Below are 8,006 nucleotides of genomic sequence, written 5' to 3' on the forward strand. Positions count from 1 at the left end.
TGGAGTCTTTTCTGTAGTTTGGCAGTGGTTCCCGTGTAGAGGGTGTTCCCGTAGTCCAGATGGCTGGTGACGAGTGCCTGGGTGACTGTCTTCCTGGTTTCGGTGGGGATCCATCGGAAGATCTTACGGAGCATGCGCAGGGTGTTGAAGCACGATGACGATACGGCGTTGACTTGTCTGGTCATCGAGAGGGAGGAGTCCAGGATGAAGCCCAGGTTTCGTGCGTGGTCCGTTGGCTTGGGGGTGTTGCCTAGGGCAGGGGGCCACCAGGAGTCGTCCCAGGCGGAGGACAATGATCCCAGGATGAGGACCTCCATCTTGTCTGAGTTCAGTTTCAGCCGGCTGTTCTTCATCCACTCGGCGACGTCTTTCATCCCTTTGTGTAGGCTGGCTCTGGCGGTGGCGGGGTCGTTGTTGAGGGATAGGATCAGCTGGGTGTCGTCGGCGTAGGAGATGATGTTGAGGTTGTGTTGGCGTGCGATGGCTGTGAGGGGGCTCATGTAGACGTTGAAGAGGGTGGGGCTGAGTGAGGATCCTTGTGGTACGCCGCAGATGACTTCGGTGGCCTTGAATCTGAACGGGGGGAGCCGGACTCTCTGGGTTCTTCCGGCGAGGAACGAGATGATCCACTACAAAGCCTTCCCTTGGATTCCGATGTTGTTGAGGCGCTGTACTAGGGTGCGGTGGCAGACAGTGTCGAACGCCGCAGATAGGTCCAGGAGGATGAGGGCCGCTGTTTCCCCGTTGTCGAGCAGGGATCTGATGACGTTGGTGGCTGCGATGAGAGCGGTCTCGTGCTGTGGTTGGCTCAGAAGCCGGACTGCGAAGGGTCCAGGGATCCGTTTGTCTCGAGGAAGGCGGCGAGCTGTCCGTTGACGGTCTTCTCGATGACTTTGGCAGGAAAAGGGAGGAGCGAGATGGGGCAGAAGTTCTTGAGGTCGGTGGGGTCCGCTGATGGTTTCATCAGGAGGGCGCTGAGCTCGGCCTGCTTCCAGCTCTCCGGGACGGTGGCGGTGTTGAAGGAGATGTTGATGATGTCCCGGAGTTGGGGTGCGATGATGGAGTCAGCCTTGTTGAAGACGTGGTGAGGGCAGGGGTCGGATGGTGATCCAGAGTGGATGGTGTTCATCGTGCGGGTGGTGTCTTCGGTGCTGACCGGGGTCCAGTTGCAGAGGGTGGTGGTGGGGGGCGTTAGTTCGGTGATTGGGTGCGTGGTCTGTGCGCCGAAGCTGTTGTGTATGTCAGTGATCTTGCGGTGGAAGAAGGTGGCGAGTGAGTCGCAGAGGTCTTGCGAGGGTGTGATGTCGTTGTTTCCGGCGTTGGGGTTGGAGAACTCTTTGACGATGCTGAAGAGTTGCTTGCTGTTGTGGGTGTTGTTGTCCAGTCGTTCTTTGAATGTTGTCCTTTTGGTGGTGCGGATCAGCTGGTGGTGTTTGCGGGTGGCGTTCTTGAGGGCAGTCATGTTTTCTGTGGTCTGGTCGTGGCGCCAGGCTTTTTCAAGGGTGCGGCAGTTTTTCTTGGATGTTTTGGGTTCGTCGGTGAACCACGAGGCTTTCTTGCTGCCAGGTCTGCTGGTAGGGTTCTTCAGTGGTGCGAGGTCTTCGGTGCAGTTGGTGAGCCACTGTGTGAAGGTGCGGGCTGCTTCGTTGGGGTCCGTTGCGCTGGCGGGAGGGTTCAGGCTGAGGGAGGTGGTGAGCTGGTCCGTGGTGATCTTGCTCCAGCTCTTGCGAGTAACCTGTTGCGGGTGCTGGTGGGTCGTGGTTCTTCTGAAGCTGAAGTGGACGCAGCTGTGATCCATCCAATGAAGTCAAGTGGAGTGGCTAAAGGAGATGTGCTTGCTGGAGGAGAAGACGGGGTCAAGTGTGTGGCCGGCGTAGTGGGTGGGGGTGTTCACCAGTTGCTTGAGTCCGAGGTTGGCGAGGTTGTCCAGCAGGGTGGTGGTGTTGGTGTCGTTGTTTTTCTTCAGGTGGAAGTTGAGGTCCCCTAGGAGGATGTAGTCAGCGGAGGGGAGGGCGTGCGGGCTGATGAAGTCTGCGATGTCTTCGCCTAATTGGGTGCGTGGTCCTGGGGGTCTGTAGATGAGGGTGCCTCTGAGGGTGATCTTGGGGTCGGTGTGTATCTGGAAGTGGAGGTGCTCGGCGGCGGTGAAGGTGTCGTCGGAGTTGGTTGTGATGCGGATGGTGTTCCTGTGGACGATGGCGATGCCTCCTCCGGTCTGTTTGACGCGGTCCCTCCGGGTGATCTTGTATCCGTCCGGGATGGCTATGGCGATGTCGGGCGCTGAGGAGACGTTCATCCAGGTTTCTGTGAGGAAGGCGACGTCTGGTGATGTTGTGTCGAGCAGGTTCCAGATTTCGACGGTGTGTCTGTGGACGGAGCGGGTGTTGAGCAGGATGCACTTGAGGTGGTTGTTGCTGGTGCCTGGTCTTTTGGGTGCGGTGCAGGTCCGGAGGCAGGTGAACTTGCAGGCTTGGCAGCTGAAGGGTCCATGGGTGTGTTTCGGGGTGGCTCGGTAGCAGGCGGGGTTCCGGTCGAGATTGAGTGCGTTGAGGGTGGCGGCGTCGTAGGTCCGTCGTGTGGGGTCCTGGCGCTGGGCGCGGTCCCGGCATAGACGGGCTTGCCTTTGGCGCGCCTTCCGTTTGCAATCGGCGCGCCCGCTGCACGTGCTCGCTGCGTGTACGCGCGGTCCCCGCCATAAATGGCGAAGTGGGAGGGAGGAGCAGCTGGGAGGCGGGAGCGGGGCGGCGAATAGGAAGGGAGGCGAGGAAAACTAAGGAAACATGAAAAAAACAGTCACAGGGCAACAAAATACTAAAAACAAAATACAGAATTAAGGCACAATACTCAGTGGCAGGGCTGGCTCAGGCAGCAGCAGTGGGAACGACTCGGGCGCACTCACGGGGGTGCCGTGCGGTGCGTGGAGCGACCGGCCCTGAGAACAGGGTCAGGGGTCACAGCTCACCACCGCGCGGTCCCCACCATAAATGGCCAAGTGGGAGGGAGGAGCAGCTGGGAGGCGCGAGCGGGGCGGCGAATAGGAAGGGAGCTGGGTTACAGAAAGAAAAGTGGGCGGGTCCGCAGGGGAGCAGCGGCAGGGAGCGGGAAGACTGTCGCGCAGGGCGGCGAGGGAAACCAAGGAAACACGAAAAAAACTGTCACAGGGCAACAAAATACTAAAAACAAAATACAGAATTAAGGCACAATACTCAGTGGCAGGGCTGGCTCAGGCAGCAGCAGTGGGAACGACTCGGGCGCACTCACGGGGGGGCCATGCGGTGCGTGGAGCGACTGGCCCTGAGAACAGGGTCAGGGGTCACAGCTCACCACCGCGCGGTCCCCGCCATAAATGGCCAAGTGGGAGGGAGGAGCAGCTGGGAGGCGGGAGCGGGGCGGCGAATAGGAAGGGAGCTGGGTTACAGAAAGAAAAGTAGGCGGGGCCGCAGGGGAGCAGCGGCGGGGAGCGGGAAGACTGTCGCGTAGGGCGGCGAGGGAAACCAAGGAAACACGAAAAAAACAGTCACAGGGCAACAAAATACTAAAAACAAAATACAGAATTAAGGCACAATACTCAGTGGCAGGGCTGGCTCAGGCAGCAGCAGTGGGAACGACTCGGGCGCACTCACGTGGAGTTTATTAAATCCATCTTTAATCTACATGTACCACCTTCCTTGTGCATATATATACCTTCCATGTACTTATGTATCTAGATATTTATTACTTCTCTTCTAATTCAGCATATCCAGTGTGCTACCCTATTTCTCATCCTATACTGCTCTCAATATATCCTCTACCGTAACTCTCTGGCTCATCTCAAACTTCAGTCTACTACTCTTTCCAATGCACTACCCTATTTCTCACCCTATACCTCCATCAATATATCCTCTACCTCCATTCTCTCATTCACCCCATACCACTACTATGATCCCCAAAATAACCCGTTCAAGACTCTTCCCTCCTCTACCCCTCCTTGCATCAGCTCATACCTCTTTTACTATTCAGATCTCCCAAACAAGCCTTTCTAAACCCTTACCTATATTTCTTCCTGCTCCACCTCCCTTTTACCCATCTCAAATACCCTCCTACTGCTATTAACTAAAAAAATTCTAGACTCGTCCTTCTTCTATCTCTTCTTCCCTCTTCTATCCCCCTCTATCTCTCCACTATTCCTTTTAAATCCAAAAAACAGAATAACATGTCCACCACTCAAATGAATTTCATATTTCCCTATACTAACTCCTCTACACCTTCCCTTTACTCGCCCCAAAACCCCTCCTACGACTATAAAATCACCCCCCCAAAAAATCTACACCCTTCCCTCTTCCTTCTCAATCCAAATAACTGACTAACATATCCATCACTCTCCTTTCATATTTCACTATACCAGCAGCGGTGCGTCCATTGGGGCGTAGGGGCGTAGCCCCACTAAGCCTGGTGGACGCACCTGCTGCGGGCGGCGGCACAACGAGCTCCTTTTATTTGAATTGACTCCCAATAAATATATAAAAGCTTTCAGCGGGGGTTCCGGCCGGGACACACCCGCTGAAATAGGGAGTGCGCAGGGGGTGGGGCCGGGTTGGCTGGCTGGCTGGCATTTAACTCAGGGCTGTTTAAACAACTTAAAGAAACAGGAGTTGCGCATTAAGGGCAGAAACTTACCCGAGCATGCGCGTCAGCATCATGTAGACGCTGAGATAGACGGAAGGGGCCAGGGGGGGGGGGGGGGGGGGCGCGTTTAGCCAGCCCCGTCGTTTGGAAGGCGAGAGGGCGAGTGCTGTGTGTGCCCCCCTAGCCAATCCTGGCGCTGCATAAGCGGTCAACCGCGCCATTAGGACAGGCAATCCATCATTGGATGCCGCGTGGGTGGCTCAGGCAGGCCGCTCAGCACTGTATCCTGCTGGCCAATCACTGTGACTTCAGCATATGAAACCATTCAGTGATTGGCCATGCGCGCCGTTAGAAGTGTAAGTTGTTCTGGAATCATCCCGGCCTCTGCTCTGTGACTGTCTGTCTGTGACACGAGGAGAGTCGCACTCGCCGTCTGAAGAAGAAGGAAGAGATCGTCGATTGATTCCCTCTGTTCGTGCCGGTGTTCGACGATAATATTATTAAAGTAGGTACTGCCAGGCAGCAACGCCGGTGATTTTGTGTATTTCGTTGCATTGGAGAAAGCATTCAACAGAAGAAAAAAATAACTTTTTCAACAGCCGAGTCTGTTTTTCGTTCTTTTAATGCAGCCGTTGTTTCAAAGCAAATGAAATGAAGATTTTTTTCTAAGAGGGCAGTAAAAGCATGCATAACAAAACAAGAAGGAAAAGAGGCACAGTCTTAATTTAAATTAAAGACGCTACATACACGCTACAGTCTGTTCAAGTAAATGTCACTTGAGTTTTATTTGAATTGAACTGAAGATATTCCCATTTTCCACCCCTCCCTCTTGTTCCCCCCACATCTACTGTTAGAATGTAGGCGAATGTGGAAATCTCTGCAGTCGTTCTTGAGATCCATGCACAGAAAAACATGAGGTCTCTCTGTCCCTAGGTTAATGAACAGCATTTAGTAGTATGTAAGCAGTACTACTTTACCTCCTGTAAAATACAGTTTGAGAATAGGCCCTGCTGTAGTGCGTTGTGGTACGTCATTCTGTTTAAACTCTGATTGCTTAAAGAGAGAAGAGCAGGCACGTCACATATAGTTTAGGAAGTCCCAAGTGCACTTTTTCAACATTATTTTGTCCTAACACGTCAAGGTGCTCTCGTCGCTTCATTTTGATAGATAGATATGGAAGAACCACTTTAGTGATTCTTTTCGAAATAATTGTGGTGGTGCGCCAAAACACGGAAATCGACGATTTAATTTTCTTGAATGTGATCCCTCTGAAGACTTAGAGCTGTGCTGAAGTGAAGGCTGTCATGTTTTTAAGCATCAAATCAATAAAAACTTTCAAGGAGTGCGGGAACATAAGTAAAGGGCGTGGGCAATGGCTACACTGACTGGTCGTATTTGCAGCTGGGGAACCGGGTTCGAGTCTCGGCTGGACTCAATATCCAGTGATTCTGGGAAAATCACTTAATCTCTCCGAGCCTAAAAAATAATGTGTCTCTGTGTAATGCAACTGGCTCATCATGTCAAGCGCTTTGATAGTTCCTTCGTGACGAAAGTATCAAAGCGCGCTTCGTGTTGAGTTTTCGCTATTTTTAAGATTCCAAAACAAAAAAAAGAGGAGACTGAAGTCAAACGCATGAACTTGTATGGAGTGCGGGGACACAAGTTTAAAAAGTAAAAAAAAGTACTGGTGCCGGGACTCGGGACTAAGCATGAGCGCAAAATCCGCTCCGCTCGCGGATTTTGCGAATTTTCGGTAAATTCGCGATCCGCGAACTCTCGCGAATTTACCAAAAATCCGCAATCCGCGAGCGGCGGATTCCTCGGTCAAAAGTTCAAGCCTAATTTACGATGGCGCCGGCAAGCTGCCAGCGCCATCCTCAAATAGTTACTTAATTAGCTTCAACAGGAAGCTCTAATAGATAAGATAAAGCAGGGGCTCGAGCGCCTGCTTTATTTTACCAATTGGAGCTTCCTGTTGAAGCTAATTAAGTAACTTTTTTACGATGGCGCTGGCAGCTTGCCGGCGCCATCGTAAATTATTTACAGCAGGCACAAAACGGTGGAGTCTTCTTGAATAAATATGAAGGGCAGGGTTCATTCTGGCACGACGGTCTCTGATCGGTCTCTGACCTTTTATACACACAAGAGGCATGTGTACTCGCATGGAAGCCCCGTCCGCCATCACCCACATTCCAGTTCATTCCTCGTGCCCCATGAAACTATTCATGCTGGTCTGCCGTGTTCATTTTCATTTGCATGGATGAATAATGCACATCTTGTAGCACGAAGGAAGCCTGAGTAAACATTTAAAACCTTTGCATACTCCACCTGCATTGTAAACTAAAGTTGTAGGAAACTCTGTGCTCTGTTTCTTGCAGGGAAATCTGATTTGGAACGGGATTTGGCTGCTTCTCTAAATGTTCCGAATCGGGCTGCCTTCTCGGATTCAGTGAAGCTCTGCACAAATTGCTTTAATTGCCCGCTGTTGCATGAGCCTACCTCCAACAGGTGCTGCGCTTGATTAAATAACGACTTCTGTGTTAAATAACACCTCTGCGCTGTTTACTGCCACCGCAAGACACGTTAAGCAGTTTTATACGTCCGTATCACCAGTTTTGCTTCATGTTACTCTTACATGCCTTTCTGAATGGCATCAAAATAATCTAAAACGGGAATAAAAGGTCAATAATCATGGAATATTCATGTACAGAGAGTACAAATAGAAAAGGCTGTCCCCTCCTCGTATTTCTAAAGGGAATTGGACATTTCGGGGCTAATTCAAAACAACATTTTTCAGTACGCTAAGTAGTGGTCCGGTAGTGCTACTTGACAGACTCATGATGCCATTTCCATTGGGTCTCTAAGGGTTTTTGTTTATCTTTAAGAGGAAAAACTGGTCTTCAAGTCGGAGATGAAAATTCTGTTTTGATGACATTTCTCGTGAGGAGGGTGAGCCTGAGTGCTCAAGCTGTAAGAGGGCTACAGGTCATAACATCGGTTTCCAAAAAGGTAAATAGTATACTGGAACGCCTTAAAATATGGGCAGTCATTACTCCTATCAGACTGAAGGCCTATTTCTAAGGTGTTAAGTTGGCCCCGCCCACACACTCGAGGAAGCCCCGCCCCCAAATCCGCCGATCCGTAAATTCGCAAATTCGTGAATTGTGGATCCGCAAAATCCGCCCATGCTTACTCGGGACTACCGCTCATCAACTGTGCTCCCTTACCGGCACCTGCACGTGGGACTACTCTAAATTGGGGCAACACAATCAGGCACACAATGTGAGCCGACACTAAGGCTGTCATTACAGTGGCCCAGAAAACAGCGAGATTTTTCCCCACAGGTTATTGGTAACTCTGGAGGTGGGGAACATCCAGGATTAATAAAGTGCGACCCAAGA

This window comes from Lissotriton helveticus, chromosome 8, assembly GCF_964261635.1.
Source record: "Lissotriton helveticus chromosome 8, aLisHel1.1, whole genome shotgun sequence".
Taxonomy (NCBI): Eukaryota; Metazoa; Chordata; class Amphibia; order Caudata; family Salamandridae; genus Lissotriton; species Lissotriton helveticus.